This window comes from Engystomops pustulosus, chromosome 8 (assembly GCF_040894005.1).
Source record: "Engystomops pustulosus chromosome 8, aEngPut4.maternal, whole genome shotgun sequence".
NCBI lineage: Eukaryota > Metazoa > Chordata > Amphibia > Anura > Leptodactylidae > Engystomops > Engystomops pustulosus.
This window is the reverse complement of record NC_092418.1, coordinates 24,002,496-24,022,961: the sequence shown is the minus strand read 5'-3', so window position 1 is coordinate 24,022,961 and position 20,466 is coordinate 24,002,496. Positions and strand designations below refer to the sequence as shown.

The 20,466-nt window shown below is 47.7% G+C and overlaps 1 long non-coding RNA gene across 1 annotated transcript; it reads right to left on the bottom strand.

Annotated features, from left to right (window-relative positions):
• Positions 1-482: 482 nt before the first annotated feature.
• Positions 483-3,352, bottom strand: LOC140075296 (uncharacterized). The gene is made up of 2 exons (XR_011849387.1): positions 3,262-3,352; positions 483-656 (listed from the first exon to the last, which is right to left on the bottom strand). It is a non-coding gene; the product is annotated as an uncharacterized lncRNA (long non-coding RNA).
• Positions 3,353-20,466: the final 17,114 nt, after the last annotated feature.

Below are 20,466 nucleotides of genomic sequence, written 5' to 3'. Positions count from 1 at the left end.
TTCAGCTTTATAAAGTTTACTCAATAGTGGGCTGCAAATGTGTGATAATAAATCTGTGTAACTTTACACCTTTGATTTATTGGCTTAGTACATGCCAAAAAAATGCCAAATTTTTGGCTCAAAAGTACATCTTGATGTCTAGGGCACGCCCACCTTTCTGTGAAGCCACACCCCCTTGTCATACACATCATAAAATTGCCTTAAAAAAGTATCAATTGTTGAATCTGTTGAATATGATTTTAGACAGCTGAGAATTAGGATAAACTTTGCTTTGTTCATCTCCCCAATGTCTAAATCATTTCTTATATGGGCTGGAAAATTCTAGATGGATCCATGTGACTGATACATAACTTATATGTATAAAGATGAAGCCAATGTTTTAGACTTTTGCTTTTTTTAAAATTAAAATTGGGAGGATTTTTCGGAGAAGTGTTATGGAAGAGGCTGTGTATTGATGCTTAAATGAAGTGTGATGAGGCGTGAAAGTATACTCCAGCTTTATGAAATATGTCAAGCATTGAAGATCATTGATAAAAGTGACTCGTCTCTTCCACTGCTCACATTCACCAGAATACCAATGATCCACCATCTGCTGAAGGCACACGACTAGGGTTCAGATCCACCTGGCCCAGACGTCTCCTCCCCATAGGATACTCCTGGTGTATAAGGGATGTGAAGAAGAATAATACAATCATTTATTAGATTGATCATAAACTGTCAGTCAGAATTATTGCTGAGCAGAATGTAGAATTTCTAGACACAAAGGGGTCGTCCCACCATGAAAATCATATTCATTGTATAAAATGATGAATTTGCATGAAGTTAAATTCTGATCCATTAAGATAGATTGAGAAATATGACATTTACCTACACACTATGTCGCCACCTGGTGTTCAAAGTATATAGTAATGTGCACGTCCGCTTCTGGTGGACACACATGCTCAGTCACTTCCTTAAAAGGTATCTGCCACCAGGTTGAAAGACTGTATGCAAATTAACCTGAGGGGCTCCAGGCTACACAGGCGCTAATGGTGCCTGGAGCCCCACAGGCTCATTTGCATACAGTCTTTCATCCTGGTGGTAGATGTCCTTTAAGCCTATAGTGAATTATATAGCACATTCCTTTAAGGAAAACTGCAATTAGTAGTGACCAAGCTAAGTAGTTAATGTTAGGTATTGTCCCTTGAAACATCATATGTAATGATAACTTTGTGTATGTTGTTAGTAGCAGCAGGACTGTGAAATATGGATTTATATTTCAGAATTGTACCTTTTCCATGGGAACTTAGGGTGTTACTGCTTCGCTCTTAGGCATCGTGCACACAAGCGCAAGGTGGCAGCCGTGAACTGGCCACAAAATTGGCAGCTAGCTTGCGGCTGCCATAGACATGCATTGCATGTGGGCACGGTGCGGTGAGAACACTTTTGTGTCGGAGCCGGAAGACCGCAACGCAAATGATGGGGCAGGTCCTATTCCTGCTTGGGTTACGGCGCATCCACATGGCTTGCCTACGGCACCAACTCGCGGCTCACTGCACAATCCACTGCTGCGGACGTGTATATGAGGCCTTAGGAACAGATCACAGTAGTGTCAGCCCCCAGTTCTTCTAGTGCACTTAGAGAAGCTACAATTCAAGAATATTTATAAATTTTTTCCACAGTCCTGCTGCTACTAACAATATACACAAAGGTGTGATTACATATCTCTCCAGGGTGAATATCTAACACTGTCTGTAGTTTTCTATGGTCAAAACGTCTGACACATCCCCTTTAAGGGTGCACGAGATACAGATGTGGCCACATCCATCTCCATGTTCTAAGCCACTGGCTACAAGTCCTTACAGATAAAGCTTAAAGGGCACCTACCACCCCAATTCTACCTATAAAGGTAGAATGGGTGGTAGGTGGATGGATGGGACGTGAGGATAGCCCTTTTTTGGGCTAATCCTCACGTCCCGGGTGTCTTTTAGAAAACTTTATTGTAGCTATTTTTTTATGCGGCTACTGGGTGTGGAGTAGCCAGACATGAGGCTACTAGTCGCGGCTACTCCACGCCCCAGTAGCCACGTTACTCCGCCTACCAGATAATCTTCGGCGCGCAGCTCCTGGTAGCTGCGCGGCCTTGTCCGGGTCCCCTGCGTTTTGCGCATGAGCAGAACGCAGGCCTTTGGCTGCATGGCCGCGGCTCCGGGGCCGGAACTACTGCGCATGCGCAGTAGCCGGGGGACTCGGACGAGGGTGCGCAGCGACTAGTAGCCTCATGTCCGGCTACTCCACGCCCCAGTAGCCGCATAAAAAAATTAGCATATAGCTACAATAAAGTTTTCTAAAAGACACCCGGGACGGGAGGATTAGCCCAAAAAAGGGCTCTCCTCACGTCCCATCCATCCACCTACCACCCCTTCTACCTTTATAGGTAGAATTGGGGTGGTAGGTGCCCTTTAAGTTCTGCTCATAAATAAAGGAAATCTACCATGAAAATCCATCATGATAAACCAGGGTCATTACTCATAGATCCAGGCACCGTGACTGTGGTATCTTCTTATATTTGTTATCCATGGCCTCCTCCCTTCTAAAATCAACTTTTACATTTATGCTAATGAGGGTGCGTTAACAGAGTCCCTCCAACAGGCTGTTACTTGGTGCACGTGTACTTCCCCCTCCCACTATGTTATAGTACTGCAGGCAAAGCGAGGGTGGAAGTGTAGTGTAACAGCCCGTGAAGGTACAGCATGGAGGGTCTCTGGTAACATCCCCAGGAGCCATTCTGGTTCATTAGCATGATTTTTAAAGTTGGTTTTAGAAGGAAGGAGGCCATGGATAATAAATATAAGAAGATTACCACAGTCTCGGTGCCTGGATCTATAAGTAATGTCCTGGTTTATCATGGTGGATTTTGATGGTAGATTTCCTTCAAGCCATGGCAGGGCTTTGGACATGGCAAGGGGTACAGCCGGCGCCATGCTGTATGCCCTCACATAATACACCTTTGTATCAAAGTTCTTCTATTCTTAAATGTTGACCTTTTTTGGAACTTTTGGAGTTTCCTATCCCCGGGCCATTACCAAACACCTTGAATATTTCCGCTGAATGGTTCCCGTTGTCAAATGTGATGCTATAAAAACCTTGGAATATGAGCAGTGCATTCCTGTTACATATTCCGGAGACATTTTCAAAGCATTCCGGCTTATGGGACTGCAGTTGTTATAAGCTGTTTCCATAGAAACTGTCTATACGTGGCCACAATAGCGCTCGTCTTACCTGTCAATGTGCACCAGGGTTCGGAAGCATTTTGTGCACATTTCTCAGAATGACCAAACCTGACCCAAATATTTCCCATTTGTTGGGACCTGAAACAACATCCTCATTGGTTACCAAAGAATATAACTAGATTCGAGCATCTCCTAAAATATACCGGGAGCCTGTCCTGTCCACAACCCCCCACCCTCTGCTTATAAATTGTTCCATAGATTTGTCTATTGTCTTATTGTAAACCGAAGTGAACAGCGAAATGGACTAAGTCACTGCTTAGCCCCCCTGTGACTCTTTTTACAATGCCCCCTAGGCAGGGGTGAACCTAAACTCTCTGCTGCCTGAGGCGAGCCATAGAAAGGAGCCCCCTCTTCTCCGTCCAGTAGTAATATATTGGGTTATTTTTTCAGTAAGTGGGTTCTCCATGCAGTGTATCAAACCCATTGGGTGTGAAGAGACACCGTTGTTAAGCAGTAGGTCCTGCTTTGTAGTAGATGACTACGTCCCTGATGCTTTCCCCCATTTTTTTTTGGTAGCGCTGCCTGAGGCAAGCAGCTCAACAGGTGCACCCCTGCCACTAGGATCTTTACAACTGAACATTCTATGGAGCGTGCCTGGAATGAGCCAAGTGAAGCTTGATATGGGACCTTATGCCCAGTATTTGAAAAATTTGAATGCTGTTTTTTTAACTTTCTGGATGCCCCAGTCTATAGTGACCAAGGCATCCAAGTGGTTTCAGAGGGAGGAGCTAACTGTCCCTACATGTGATTGGCTGTGTCAATGCTATTACATGGTAGCTAGGTGCCTAATGAAGATCTATATAAACGGCCATAGATTTTGTCACTTCTTCTCTCATAGCATAATACACCACACAACATTTCGTAACGAGTGCTGGTTATTATAATGGGGGTGACCAAAAAAACCCCCACAATCCGCACAAAACCTTATCCAGTTCCAGATTTTAGTGCTGCAAAAAACTTTTGGAAAACATGCAAATATGTTTCCCAGGATGGAATATAAGAAGGAAACGCCTAGAACTGGAAAATGTTATATTCCTGTGGATTGTGTATAGATGCACATCCCAAATAACTTCAATCCAATCTATGAAGTTCCAGGTTTTCTCCACATAAAATTCCATATATTTAGAAGACTGAGATACAGGTAGAGAACACATCAGATACAAGTTACAAAAATTAACCTATGAGCTGTCCCGTTTTTGAAAAACAAGTGGGCGTGGCTATGGGTAGATTTGTCAGTTTGTAGGAGTTCCCTTTCGAGCTAGGGGTGTGGCTTAAAAATACCCACAAATTGGGGATATAAATGTTATGAATTATCGACCAGAAGATGGTAATTCAGTGAGATTGAACCTTCAGGAATCATAGATGGAAGCCCAGAAGATATATTAGATCCTTGACGGCTTCTCCCGGTATATAATTTGGTATAATAACCCTGTGCCATAGCCATTTGTCACCCGATTGATCTCCGCTCGCCTTGACAGCACCTTTAATTGTGACATATTTAGAATATAATGACCACCTCTGACCTCTCAAAGCTTTTTCACAGCTATTTCCATCTTCGTGAAATTACAGGGTAACACGCGGCGGGCACTTTTTTTTTCTCCTTTCCCATTGACTGAATGCGTTCTTTAGATAAGAACCCGCGCTCCTTATCCCCGTATTTTTTCCTGTCCATCAAAGAAGAAAGAGTTCTGCTCGTTGGCACAATAACGGTGCAGCGCAGCGCCTCGCTGGGATATTGTATTACATTAGAATGCACATTTCCTAATAGACTCGAATGACATGTTGGTCTTGCGGTGCAGCGAGAAGATGGAGGTTGCTGTTTGATACATATTAATATCTGTCATGTACCGGCGAATGTTCTCGTAGCGATGACCTGCGCCGCATCTAATCTGGTTTTCGCTGGAATTTCTCCTTATTTGTTTCTTCGTCTCCTTTTAAATAATCCAATAAAAGAATCTCTGCAGTTTTAACACTTAGGATGAATAGAGGAGACTGGTAAGAAATTGGGATGAGGCACTATAACCCCCAAATGGGATCAAGTGAAATATATTTTCGGTATCTATACAAAAATTGATAATTTTCTGAATTTTTTTTATTGCTTGTATTTGATTGTTTTGGACCGTAAGATGTACCCCAGGTTATAAATACCGTATATTTGACACCAATTAAAAAATGTATTGTTGGTCACACAAAAACACAGCAATATGCTACATCCATTCACTCACATCACACACAGCACTGCTTCATCCATTCAGTAACACACATGCACACCCATACCTATTCCAGATCAGTTTACACACAGCCCTGCTACACCCATACTCTCACACACAGCTCTGCTACACCCATACTCTCACACACAGCCTGCTGCACTCATACTCTCACACACAGCTCTGCTACACCCATACTCTCACACACAGCCCTGCTATACCCATACTCTCACACACAGAACTGCCACACCCATACTCTCACACACAGCTTTGCTACACCCATACTCTCACACACAGCCTGCTACACTCATACTCTCACACACAGCTCTGCTACACCCATACTCTCACACACACCTCTGCTACACCCATACTCTCACACACAGCTCTGCTACACCCATTCTCTCACACACCACTCCATTTACACACACCACTGCTAGATCTGACAACTCTGCTGCAACTCTACTCACACAGTTCTACTACAACCGTTCACTCATACACAGATCTGCTACAACAATTCACTCACTTGCTTAGGTTTGCTTAGGAATGTCACTGTGCTGAGTGTGTTAATGTGAGTGAATGTATGTGACAAACCTAAGTGAGTGAATTGTAGTAGAACTGTGTGAGTAGAGTTGCAGCAGAGTTGTCAGATCTAGCAGTGGTGTGTATAAATGGAGTGGTGTGTGTAAATGGATGTAGCAGGGCTGTGTGTGAGAGAATGGGTGTAGCAGAGCTGTGTGTGAGAGAATGGGTGTAGCAGAGCTGTGTGTGAGAATATGGGTGTAGCAGAGCTGTGTGTGAGAGTATGGGTGTAGTAGAGCTGTGTGTGTGAGTTTTTGTTGCCTTTTAGAGCAGTTTGGAGCCCTAGCCATAGCCAGGAATAGATTTAAGAAGAAAAAGCATAGAAGTTCCTAATTTCCTGCTGTATTATATCAAAAGATTTCCGTAGAATCTGGAGTTAAGAGCCAATAAAAACTCCAGGCTGAAGGGGTTTTCCGACAGGGGAGGTCTTTCCGGTTTCAGTGATTGGCCAATGGGAATTAGCATGATGTCTCCACTTCCAGGACCTCCAAAAAGTTGAGATTTTTTTTCACCTTTCAATGACCGGGGTTGGGAATGGTTGTAAATGGTTTGTTCTTATGTTATCTACATTTCATTATACTACAGTACATAACTACTGAAATGTGATCTCTACAGAACAGGAAGTGCTAGAATACTATGAGGCTGTGCGGCTTATAGTAACAAGATTGCAATAAATATTTTGAGCAAAAAAAAAAATCCAAACACTTGATTTAAACTTTGTGACCCTTTCTCACACCCGACAAATCTATGTAAATGTAGCGCTGGTAACCAGTGACAAGTTGTGTCACTACTTACGTTAAAGAGGGCGTCCAAGTTTTTGAAATTTTTTATTGTTTCATAAAGGTTAAATTAAGTCCATAATCGACAACCAATATGCTTGCCAGGTGGGTGGTCATTGGCTGGAGTAGACAGCCTGGGACCGCCCACCTGACAAAAGAGAGCCTAATTTACATATTAAATGTTGAAACTAACAGCACTGATAACTCGGGAACGGTGAGGGCTAGAGACAAACTTCCCATGGCATCGGAATCAGCGGGAAAGAGGCTATAAATGGCAGTGCTGATGGTGGAGATGTGGGAATGTCTTCTTTAATGGCGGGGGATTAAACAGAAGTATATAGCATAGTGATATATAAGCATGGACGCCCAATAGGAACCATCGGATTACATGTCTCTGTAAATATAGGAAGTAGCTGCTTTCCTGTATTGTGGGATATTTTTGGATTGTTGGATCAGGAATGATGATTCCTCCAGATGCCCCCCCCCCCTCTTGTCATGCTGCACATTATCCGAGCACATCATCTCCGTGTAGCCCCGTATACTCCATGCACAGCCCCCCCCCTCCCCCTCCCACAATCCCATTGGCAGAATTCCTCCTGGCAGCAGCTGGGATATTAAAAATAAATCGTTGCCTTGCACTATCGAAAATAGCAAATGTGACTAAAGCGAAAAATAAAGATATAAGCGGATCCCGTCTAGGAGCGTATAGCGGGGAATGGCTGGCAGCCGGCCAACAATGGAGATCAGGACTGGGTTCATCTATTTCATTCCACATGGGAGGTCGAATGTCTTTCATTTACACTTATTACATGTCAGGTGGTCACTCAGCCCGGAGATATTTTATGGAAACTTTATTTTCATTACTTTAAAGGGATGTGTCAGCAGTTCTGACCATATAACTATCAGGTATTGTCCCTGGAGAGATGTGTGATCAGACCTTTGTATGTGCTGTTAGTAGGAGCAGGACTGTGAAAATGGATTTGTATTCCAACATGATACTGGTTATGTGTCCTCACACTGCTGTGTTCTATGCAGTCAATGTTTGGTATTGTCCCTGGAAAGATTTGAGATCAGACCATTGTATGTGCTGTTAGTAGGAGCAGGACTGCTGTGCTGATAGTGATCTGCATAAATCCATCTTCTCTAAGTAAAAGCTGTAATTGGAATTTGTAATCCCCTAAATCAGTCACTACTAAAGTAGTAGGGAAGGTGCTGCAGAGTAGTTTAATTCAGAGTGATAGGAGCACAGCAGTGTGAGGACACGACCCCAGTACTCATCCTGGAATATAAATCTGCAACACCCTCGCCGATGCAATGGCGAGGTAGGGTTTGCGAATACGTCCCACCTGCATGTAAATACCATTACACTACATGGTCCTTATAGGACATAGGGGTATTGCAGTGGTGAATCCTGCCTGGCAAGGCAGAGGTTAAGTATTTTGTATGATGCAAGATGCTGTTGTCCAATGATATGTGTCAGCCAATCACAGGTGTTATACTTTGTCTCTGTGAGCTGAGCTGTGAGCTGAGATGTAATTGGAGGGGTAGCCACCACCTGACCAGGGGAGTAACAAGATCCCTGGAAACTTCCAGATGAGGTTAGTCCTCTCTCAGAAGAGAGTGCAGTGTGAGGAGAGAGTTCACTCTCTCAGATTAGAGACTCAGAGGAGTCTGTGCAGTCAGCACACCAGACCAAGAGCAGGTGAGCCTAGCCCCTGCCTGAAGAGTGAAGCTAATAGCTAGTTAGTGAGAAAAGGGGTATCATCCTACCTTTAAGGGTGATACCTGAAGCAATCCAGGATAAAGCTGAAGCATCCTATTAGGACACAGCTACCTCCCAGCCTGCCCTCTGCATCCAGGCTGAGAATCCCTCCTGTGGCTCCCTCCAACTTGCATCTCAGCACTCCACTACTCTGTTAAAGGCACGTTGCTGCGGTTCCTGTCGGTTCCAATAAAGAACTGTAAGTTGTTTTTGTTCAACCTCTGCCTCCGTCTGGTCCCTGCTACTCCGGCTGTCACCATCACGGGCACCCTGTCCACCACACAGAGACTCATACTCTAGACACCAAAGGGTTGCCCCAGGGAGATCCGCTATAGCAGCCTCTCCCTCATCATTTCTTGCCAACACCACCCTGCTGGAGACCTGCCAGGCTGTAGGACAGCCCTCCAGTTCCCCCTACCAAGCACCGTGACACAAGCGTGCTTAGGCCGCAACCGCCAGCCACTCAGGTACTGCGGGCCCAGGCTGTCTCCAGGCCCCAAGAAAAGGCTAGGCCCCGGTGGGGGATGTTGCAAGTGGCGTCACGAACACAGGATATATACTTCTGTGCCTTATCCTGGCACTAAAGACTGTACTTTATTAAGAAACGATTGTACTGCCTATCCCTGCTGCCATTCGGGTATAGGCCCAAGTGACTTTGTGTGTTTCACATTGAACTGTATTACTGCTGCCACGTGCTGTCGAGCTCCGCTCCAGCACTCAAGAGGTTAAACCCTGCAAAGAACTTTGTCAGCTCTGCTACATCCGGCGCTGCTGCGCCTGAAACATTTTACCTCAGAGACGTGTGACGCAGCAAGTATTTCCAGCCCGCCAAATCCTCATTGGCGGGAACTCCAGAGTCGTCACTAGACTCTGCCCCCTGCGCGAGTGGCGCGAAGCACCGTGGAGCTGGAGCGTGTGCGGCCGGCAACGAAGAGGGTTAATCGGCCATCTTGGATTTCGGCGCAGGCCGCGCCTGAAGCCTGCCAGCAGCGTGCGCCTCATCCAGAGTTCCGGCGCACGTGTCCTGCGACTGGAGGAGAACACCGCTGAGCATCACCGAGCCCCTGCTGCCTGACGGACATCGGGAACGGAGTCCTTCATGCACCGGAGCTCTCCTGTCACCGCGGCTGATCCTGAGTGAGTACCGCTGGGGAAGTTAAAGGGGGGTAGAGATTGTTTCCGACGCTAGGTTATTGGCTCACCTCCCAGGGAATAGTGACTGTGTCTTAAAGTGCCCACGTCCCATTCTAGCCATCGCCCATAGCAACGGACATTGTGTAACCCTACAGGCTTCCCTCAGCTAGGCCAGTCATGTCCGCCCAGGACGAAGATACGGGACTGGAGCAAGTCCCGTCCCCTGGTCCCTCCTCAGGGTACCGGAGCATGTTAAGTCCTCCAGAGAGTCCCTTCAGCCCTGCTACGGCTAGTGTCCCTGGGACCCCCACCATGATGCCTCTGACTATGCCCTACTATCCGGGGGCCCCCTGGTTACCCCACTACGAGGGAGAATCACACAGTCTCCCTGAATTCAGAGACAAGTTGTTAGCCACCTTGGCCCTGTACCCGTTCACAGAGGAACAGAAAGTGGGCATCCTAACCGGGCAGTTGAAAGGACCCGCTCTCCGGGAAGTCAAGTCTTGGCCCCGAGAACAGTGTCAGAATGTGGTCCAAATTCTTGATAGGTTGCGCAACACCTTTGACAAGTGTACTGCCTCAGAGTTGAAGCAGCAATTCTTCGGGAAAAGACAGAAGCCCCAAGAGTCCCTCCGAGACTTTGCCCTCTCCCTACAGGAGACATGGAAGGCCATAACCCGTCTTGATCCCAAAGACGCTGAAACCTCTGACCAAACCCTGAGGGAACAATTCATTAATGGACTTGTTGATAGAAATCAAAGGTGTCAACTAAAGATTATATCTTCTCAACATGCCCAGGCCTCCTTTCTTGAGTTTAAGGAAATTGCCATTGACATATTAGGGGACCGACCGCCTACTGGACCGCAGAAAGAGCCTGAATCCGTGGAAATGGAGGAATCTGCTCTAGCTTGCCATCCAACGCAGTCGACATCACCTACTCCTGCGGCTACGGAAGTTGCTGGCTTAGCAGGACAGGTCCCTAATCTGGCGGACACCCTGCATAAAATACTCGATCGGTTGACCCAGTTGGAAGTGATTGTCTCCGCCATGAGGAGGAAACCTCCAGAGAACTCTGTACGGTCAGCTACCCCTCGTGACTCCCCAGCCAAACAGCGCCCAAGGGAAGCGAAGTCGTTAAGCACCTGGAGTCAGAAGGGACCCCGCCAGCAGTGCAGTTACTGCCGTAAATATGGGCATGAAGAGGATGGATGTCGTCAGTTAAATGACAAACCCTTGGAGCTAAGGGACAACCTCCAAGGGAAGAACCTGTAAGTCCCCGAGATGCCAACTGGATGCCCAGGTTCGTGGGGACTCGCCCCATGGTTCAGGTAACCATCAACGGAGTTACCCTACCTGCCTTAATTGATACCGGCTCTCAAGTGACCACCCTCCGGAGTGCTGCCTTCGAGAAATGCCGAGGAGGAGCATCCTTAGTCCAGCCTCCCAAGGCTTACTTGAACATTATTGCTACGAACGGAAAACCCGTTCCCATCCGCGGCTACTGGGAGCCCACGTTAACCATTGGAGACACTGAGTTAACCAGACAGGGCGTAGTGGTGACGAGAGTGCCCGAAAACGGTAACTTCTCCCTGGTACTGGGTACCAATGTCCTCCGCAACTGCTACCCTGAAGTGCTGAAGGCTCTCCACGACTCCCTGCCAACAGTGCCCAACGGTTCCCGGAAGGTAATTCAGGAGACTATGCAGGTTCTAGCGGCGCAACAGAAGTTTTCTGGCCCTAATGGTGAAATCTGCAGAGCCCGGATCAAGGATCCCCAACCTGTTCGCCTTCAACCTGGGACTGAGACGTTAGTATGGTGTCGAGCCTGCATGGGCGTCCAAGGTCAAGACTACCAGGCGATAGTAGAACCTCTACCAGCTGATGAAGACCTGCCCATTCTAGCCGCCAGGAGCCTAGTCACTGTATCCCGAGGACAAGTACCCATTCGACTACTAAATGTGGGAGACTCCCCTGTGGATCTGAGAAAGTACCAAGCCGTAGCCACTCTCTTCAGCGTCCATCCTGAAGACTTGGTGGAAACCTCTCTGTCTGCCTCCCAACAGTTGGAACTGAAGCAAAGTGCTGAAGGTGAGCCTGCCGAGCAATCCTGGTGGCTTGAGCTCAATATTGGAGACGACGATTTTACTCCTGCAGACCAAGTACAAGGTGTCCTGGATGTCGTTATGAAGCACCACCAGGCCTTCAGCAAACACCCACTGGATTTTGGGCAGACTACCCTGATCCAACATACCATCCCTACTGGCTCTCATCCCCCTATCAAGGAGCGATACCGGCCCATACCTCCAGCCCGCTATCAAGAGGTGAAAAAGCTGGTACAAGAGATGAAGACAGCCAACGTTATCCGGGAGAGTCACAGCCCATGGGCTGCCCCGCTGGTCCTTGTGAAAAAGAAGGATGGAACCCTTCGATTCTGTGTTGACTATAGGAAGATCAACAATATCACCCACAAGGATGCCTATCCTCTGCCTCGAATCGAGGAATCCCTCGCAGCCCTAGGGTCAGCTGCCTACTTCTCTACCCTGGACCTGACCAGTGGCTACTGGCAAGTGGCCATGGCGCCGGAAGACAGAGAGAAGACGGCTTTCACCACCCCAATGGGCCTGTTCGAGTTCAACAACATGCCATTCGGGCTATGCAACGCCCCAGGCACATTTCAACGGCTGATGGAGAGATGTTTGGGTCATCGCAACTTCGAGACCGTCCTGCTATATTTGGACGACATCATCATCTACTCCAAGACTTATGAAGACCACCTCCACCATCTGGCTGAAGTCTTCCAAATCCTGACCCAACATGGGTTGAAGGTCAAGCCATCCAAGTGCCACCTGCTACAACCTAGCGTCAAGTACCTGGGACATGTGGTGAGCGCTCATGGAATTGAGCCAGATCCAGAGAAGATTGCAGCTGTCCACGACTGGCCTACCCCATCAACCGTACGGGACATCAAAAGCTTCCTGGGATTTGCCAGTTATTACAGGCGTTTCATCCCGAAGTTTGCCCAGCTGGCGGCTCCCCTGCAAGAGCTTCTAAGGGGCCTGCCAAAAGAGAGCCAACGTTCCCGAGTATCCATTGAGTGGACAGCCGAACGAGAAGCTGCCTTCCAGATGCTCAAGCAACGGTTGACTGAGCCTCCGGTGTTGGGATATCCGGACTACAGTCTGCCTTTCACCCTATACACTGATGCCAGCAAGCAAGGCCTAGGGGCTGTACTATCCCAGCTCCAAAACGGAACTGAAAGGGTCATAGCCTACGCCAGCCGTTCCCTCCGAGAACCGGAGCAAAACGACCAGAACTACAGTTCCTTCAAGTTGGAGTTTCTGGCGTTAGTCTGGGCTGTGACCGAAAAGTTCAAGGACTACCTGGCTGCATCCTTCTTCACTGTCTTCACAGACAATAATCCGTTGGCGCATCTGAACACCGCTCGTCTTGGAGCACTGGAACAACGGTGGGCCTCCAGACTTGCCAACTTCAACTTTACCATCAAGTACCGGGCTGGTAAGACCAATGACAACGCTGACGCTCTGTCCCGTCTCCCTGACCAGTGGGAGGGACCCTCCACGGATGCTCAGTGGGAAGATGTCGAGATGCCAGCGTTCTATGCCCGGTTTGTGCGTCAAGATGCCCAGAGAGTTTACTCCTTACCGTCAGAGGCAGCGCCACCTACTCCCCAAGAAGAGTCAGAGCCCCCTGCGGAAAAGGACCTCTGGATAAGTCTTCAGGCGGATAGCCGTGCCATAGGAGAAGTAATGGACTATCTCTCTAGTGGGCGAGTGCCTGAAAGAATCCGCCGCAGAAGAGCTGATGGAGAACTGTCTCAATTGTGGCGCCAGAGAAAGACTCTGAACATGCATCAGGGTCTGCTAAAGAGAAGAACTCTGGACCCTATCACTTATGACCGGCTGTACCAGATTGTGATTCCCAGGAGGGACGCCAAGATAGTACTGGATATGTACCATGACCAGTCCGGACACTTTGGCGCTCAGAAGACTGAAGCCACCCTCCGAAAGCGTTTCTACTGGGTCAACATGAAGCCCGACATCGAAGCCTGGTGTCGAGAATGCCCAGCCTGCGCCATCGCTCGAGGAGAGCGACACAATCAAAGGGCCCCTCTACATCCCATTGTGAGCCAACGACCCTTAGAGATCTTGGCATTGGATCATGTGAAGTTGGAGCCCAGCAGATCCGGTCACAGTTATGCTCTCACGATCATCGACCACTATACCAAATTTGTGGTTGCAGTACCTGTCAGAGATCTGTCTGCAAGGACCACCGCAGCGGCCCTGTGGAAGAGCTTCATCCTCCCCTATGGCTGTCCGGACCAGATCCTTACGGACCAAGGAACAGCATTTGAGTCCCAAGTCTTCCAGGAGCTATGCACTCTATATGGCTGCAAAAAGCTGAGGACCACAGCCTATCATCCCCAAGGCAACGGGCTTTGTGAAAAGATGAATCAGACTCTAATCAATATGCTGAGGAATCTGACCCCTGCAAAAAGGGCTGACTGGCCAAAACTGTTGCCCGAATTAGTGTACCTGTACAACAATACCACTCATTGCTCCACAGGATACACCCCGTATTATCTGATGTTCGGGAGACACGGCCATCTCCCTGCGGATATGACCTGGGACATGGAGTCCCCTGATTCCCAGTCTTTACTCCCCCAGACTTCACGAACACCAGAGGCGCCTGGCGGATGCCAGAGAAGTTGTGGATCTGCGGTTGGAAGAGGCCCGGGAGAAACAAAAAAGGGACTTCGATCGTAATGCCTGTGCTGAGCCTTTTGCCCCAGGAGATCGAGTGTGGCTGCGCAACAACCATCCTACCAGTAAGCTAGATGGGCGTTGGGAGCGTGAGCCATACCTAGTTAGGGACAGTCTCTCCCCTGAAGTCTACGAGATTTCAAGAGGAGACCGTCCACCACTCCGGGTACATAGGAACAGGCTGAAGAGATGTCTTCGTCCTTTTGCCCCTATGTCTACACCTCTCACCTCGACCCCCAACTTACAGACCTCCTTGTGTTCGCCTACCCCCAGTTTCTTGGAACTTGTGACTGTGCCTCAATTCTGTTTTGTTTCCACTCCAGTGGAGAGACCATCATCCCCACCGCAGTCTCCAATACTGCTGCCTGTGGAGGATGATCCGGCTCCACTGTCTGCAACCCCTGAAACATCAGAGCCAGCTGAGACTTCGACTCCAGCGCCTGAATCAGAGGACGACGATGAGGAGATTGTTATCTTCTCCCAGCCGGAACTGCGGAGGTCTCAAAGGGAGACAAAAGGTAAAGCTCCTGCGTACCTGCAGGAGTATCAGCTGGTGTCACGCAGAAGGAGGAGGCAGGTACGTTTTTCTGACACCGAAGTACTTACCACCGAAGAAGATGCTGAGTAACCCCTGAAGGGCTGTAGCCCACTCCAGGTACTGTACTGTGTACATATTGTATATTTCTGTCCTATACCCCAAAGAGCCAGAGACTTTCCTGAGACTCCTATCCTTATTTATCTCAGTCAAGAGACATACCTTGAACTGATTATTGTCCTGTGCTATGATAGCACCCTTCCTCTGCCACAGCAGAGAATTCTTCAAAGGACTCTGTCCCTCTACACATAGAGGAGACCCTTTGTTTCTCAGTGCACTTTTCCCCACCTCAAGGGCTGTACCCAGAAGATGGACTTTGTCATTAGAGACCTTCTGAGAGACTTTTGCCAGATACTCCAGGGAAAAGTTGCTATTGCTATTGACTACTATATTGCACTTAATGCCTTCCTTCTAGGTATGGACGTTATGCTTGCACTTTTTATGCCTTTTCTTTGCAGGAAAAGAGACATTTGCTATCGTGCTACCCTGAGTAGCCTATCTACCTCTGTAACGTTTGTAACGTTTTAAGATGTGTACCCATTGGGCTCCTAAGCCAATGTGATCTTAACCTGTTTGCACACTGTCATATATGCCAGTAGTCTGCATTAACCCTTTCATAGGCTTTTCAGGTTGTAGTGTGGCTGTGTCGGACCGTCTTTTTGTGTAAAACACTGACCGCTACCTGATCCCTCAAACTGAGGTTTGCACATGGGGGTAGTCCGTAAACTGCGGGTCTTTAGGGGACCGGGGGTGTTACAGAGCTAGCACCTGGATGCCACCCATACATGGGTAAGGATGCCAGTCAGGAGGTACTTGTGTCGCATATGCTAACGCAATGCAGATAGACACCTTATATATAATTGCCGCCAGGGAAGAAGCGTTGATAAAACAAATATACAGGCCTTGGTGCAAGGAGTGGATTACAGGACATGACACCACACCTTTCCTACTGTACAGTTCGGTTTAATGGCGTCAGCGACCAACTGTCATACAGCTACATGTTTTGTCTTAGTCCGACACCAACCCAGGTGCCTGTCTCCAGGACCATGGGCGGTTTGTCCCTACACCTCACATAGCCTGCACTTCCCAGAAGTGCCCTTAGCCCCCTCTGTGCCCCAAACCATCTGTAGTCGAGCCGAGGGCGGCTCTTTCAATTGCCCCCGGGGTATGCAACACCCTCGCCGATGCAATGGCGAGGTAGGGTTTGCGAATACGTCCCACCTGCATGTAAATACCATTACACTACATGGTCCTTATAGGACATAGGGGTATTGCAGTGGTGAATCCTGCCTGGCAAGGCAGAGGTTAAGTATTTTGTATGATGCAAGATGCTGTTGTCCAATGATATGTGTCAGCCAATCACAGGTGTTATACTTTGTCTCTGTGAGCTGAGCTGTGAGCTGAGATGTAATTGGAGGGGTAGCCACCACCTGACCAGGGGAGTAACAAGATCCCTGGAAACTTCCAGATGAGGTTAGTCCTCTCTCAGAAGAGAGTGCAGTGTGAGGAGAGAGTTCACTCTCTCAGATTAGAGACTCAGAGGAGTCTGTGCAGTCAGCACACCAGACCAAGAGCAGGTGAGCCTAGCCCCTGCCTGAAGAGTGAAGCTAATAGCTAGTTAGTGAGAAAAGGGGTATCATCCTACCTTTAAGGGTGATACCTGAAGCAATCCAGGATAAAGCTGAAGCATCCTATTAGGACACAGCTACCTCCCAGCCTGCCCTCTGCATCCAGGCTGAGAATCCCTCCTGTGGCTCCCTCCAACTTGCATCTCAGCACTCCACTACTCTGTTAAAGGCACGTTGCTGCGGTTCCTGTCGGTTCCAATAAAGAACTGTAAGTTGTTTTTGTTCAACCTCTGCCTCCGTCTGGTCCCTGCTACTCCGGCTGTCACCATCACGGGCACCCTGTCCACCACACAGAGACTCATACTCTAGACACCAAAGGGTTGCCCCAGGGAGATCCGCTATAGCAGCCTCTCCCTCATCATTTCTTGCCAACACCACCCTGCTGGAGACCTGCCAGGCTGTAGGACAGCCCTCCAGTTCCCCCTACCAAGCACCGTGACACAAGCGTGCTTAGGCCGCAACCGCCAGCCACTCAGGTACTGCGGGCCCAGGCTGTCTCCAGGCCCCAAGAAAAGGCTAGGCCCCGGTGGGGGATGTTGCAAATCCATGTATCACAGTCCTGCTGCTAACAACAAACACAATTATATTGCAATTATACAACTCTTCATGACCAACACTTAAACATTACCTTGGATTAAATTGAAATTACGCAGATCTCCAGGATGCTGAGAGCACAGCAGTGTGAGGACACCCCCACTTCTATCAACACACACAAAGCTTTGATTGTACATCTCTCCAGGGACAATACTTAATACTGCCTGCAGAGAGCACAGCAGTGTGAGGACACGCCCCCAGTGCACTTGGAGAAGCTCCCATGCTGGTATATTAATACATTTTTCACAGTCCTGCTGTTACTAATATAAGATATGATTACACAAATCTCCAGAGCTGTTACAACAGCATGTAGTAGTACATTGTTAATTAAATCTATGCTAATTAGTCTCCTTACTGTCAGGTGGTCCTACACTAGCTCCACCCATCTGACTATAGAGATCTGTAACTATGATTACTCGGGAACGGTGCGGGCCAGAGAGAAAAGTCCAACTGTTCAGGAATCAGTGGAGAGAAGCCTATTAAAAGACAAAGGGGCAGATTTACTTACCCGGTCCATTCGCGATCCAGCGGCGCGTTCTCTGCGCTGGATTAGGGTCCGGCCGGGATTCACTAAGGCAGTTCCTCCGTCGTCCACCAGGTGTCGCTGCTGCGCTAAAGTTAATGTGATTGCACTGAAGTTCACCGTCCTCTGCTGGGTGCAGGTAAGCGCATGTTGAGCGACACTTTTTTTTTTAAAATGTGGCGGTTTTTCCAAATCCGTTGGGTTTTTTTACAGCCACGCCCCCCGATTTCCATTGCGTGCACGCCGGCGCCGATGCGCCACATTTCGATCGCGGGGCAATTCAGGAAAAATTGGCGCAAATTGGAAATATTCGGTTAACACGTCGGGAAAACGCGAATTGGGCCCTTAGTAAATGACCCCCAAAGAGTTGTAGCTATGACGATAGTTCTGAATAACTTGTCACTGCCTGAACAATTCCCTTAAAATTCCTTCTTCCTATCCAGACGTCCAATGAGCGGATGTAGGAGAGCAGGGGGGAGTATGATTATGGATTCCTTCTCTCGGATAAGCAGCTGTACTTTAGTCCTTGTGATCCATGAAATAGCCTGTCAGGAGACGCGCCGCTCTTATCCAATTCCGTTCGGCTTTGTACAAAAAAGGGAACGAGCCTGGAAATATATTTGTCGCAGTTTTATTATTTGGCCTCGTCTTCATTTATTATTCAATCTGCTAATGAAACGCAGGGTCAGGAGGGGGGCGCCGAGTAATGATCCCGCAATCATTAGCGCCGGAGGTTACTCCTCGCCAATGACATGTGTAGTCAGTGCACGGAGGCTCTGCTCATCCGGAGCAGCAGGGTAGGCCGCAGTGTTATGTGTGATAGCAGGAGATAACTCATGTCCTACAAGCTCTACTCACTGTCCCTCCATTGTCTCTGCCAGGCTGAGATGTCACAGTACAGGGATAATACACACAGTGATGTCACAGTACAGGGATAATACACACAGTAATGTCACAGTACAGGGATAATACACACAGCGATGTCACAGTACAGGGATAATGCACACAGTGATGTCACAGTACAGGGATAATACACACAGTAATGTCACAGTACAGGCATAATACACACAGTGATGTCACAGTACAGGGATAATGCACATAGTGATGTCACAGTACAGGGATAATACACACAGCGATGTCACAGCACAGGGATAATACACACAGTGATGTCACAGTACGGGGATAATACACACAGTGATGTCACAGCACAGGGATAATACACACAGTGATGTCACAGTACAGAGATAATACACACAGTGATGTCACAGTACAGGATAATACACACAGTGATGTCACAGTACAGAGATAATACACACAGTGATGTCACAGTACAGAGATAATACACACAGTGATGTCACAGTACAGGGATAATACACACAGTGATGTCACAGTACAGGGATAATACACAGAGTGATGTCACAGTACAGAGATAATACACAGTGATGTCACAGTACAGGGATAATACACACAGTGATGTCATAGTACAGAGATAATACACACAGTGATGTCACAGTACAGAGATAATACACACAGTGATGTCACAGTACAGGGATAATACACACAGTGATGTCACAGTACAGGGATAATGCACATAGTGATGTCACAGTACAGGGATAATACACACAGCGATGTCACAGCACAGGGATAATACACACAGTGATGTCACAGTACAGAGATAATACACAGTGATGTCACAGTACAGGGATAATACACACGGTGATGTCATAGTACAGGGATAATACACACAGTGATGTCACAGTACAGGGATAATACACACAGTGATGTCACAGTACAGGGATAATACACAGTGATGTCACAGTACAGAGATAATACACACAGTGATGTCACAGTACAGGGATAATACACACAGTGATGTCACAGTACAGGATAATACACACAGTGATGTCACAGTACAGGGATAATACACACAGTGATGTCACAGTACAGAGATAATACACACAGTGATGTCACAGTACAGGGATAATACACACAGTGATGTCACAGTACAGGGATAATACACACAGTGATGTCACAGTACAGGAATAATACACACAGTAATGTCACAGTACAGAAATAATACACACAGTGATGTCACAGTACAGGGATAATACACACAGTGATGTCACAGTACATGGATAATACAGACGGTGATGTCACAGTACAAGGATAATACACACAGTGATGTCACAGTGCAGGGATAATACACACAGTGATGTCACAGTACAGGGATAATACACACAGTGATGTCACAGTACAGGGATAATACACAGTGATGTCAAAGTACAGGGATAATACACACAGTGATGTCACAGTACAGGGATAATACACAGTGATGTCACAGTACAGGGATAATACACACAGTGATGTCGCATTACAGGGATAATACACACAGTGATGTCACAGCACAGGGATAATACACACAGTGATGTCACTGTACAGAGATAATACACACAGTGATGCCACAGTACAGGGATAATACACAGTGATGTCACAGTACAGGGATAATACACACAGTTATGTCACAGTACATAGATAATACACACAGTGATGTCACAGTACAGGGATAATATGCACAGTGATGTCACTGTACAGGGATAATACGCACAGTGATG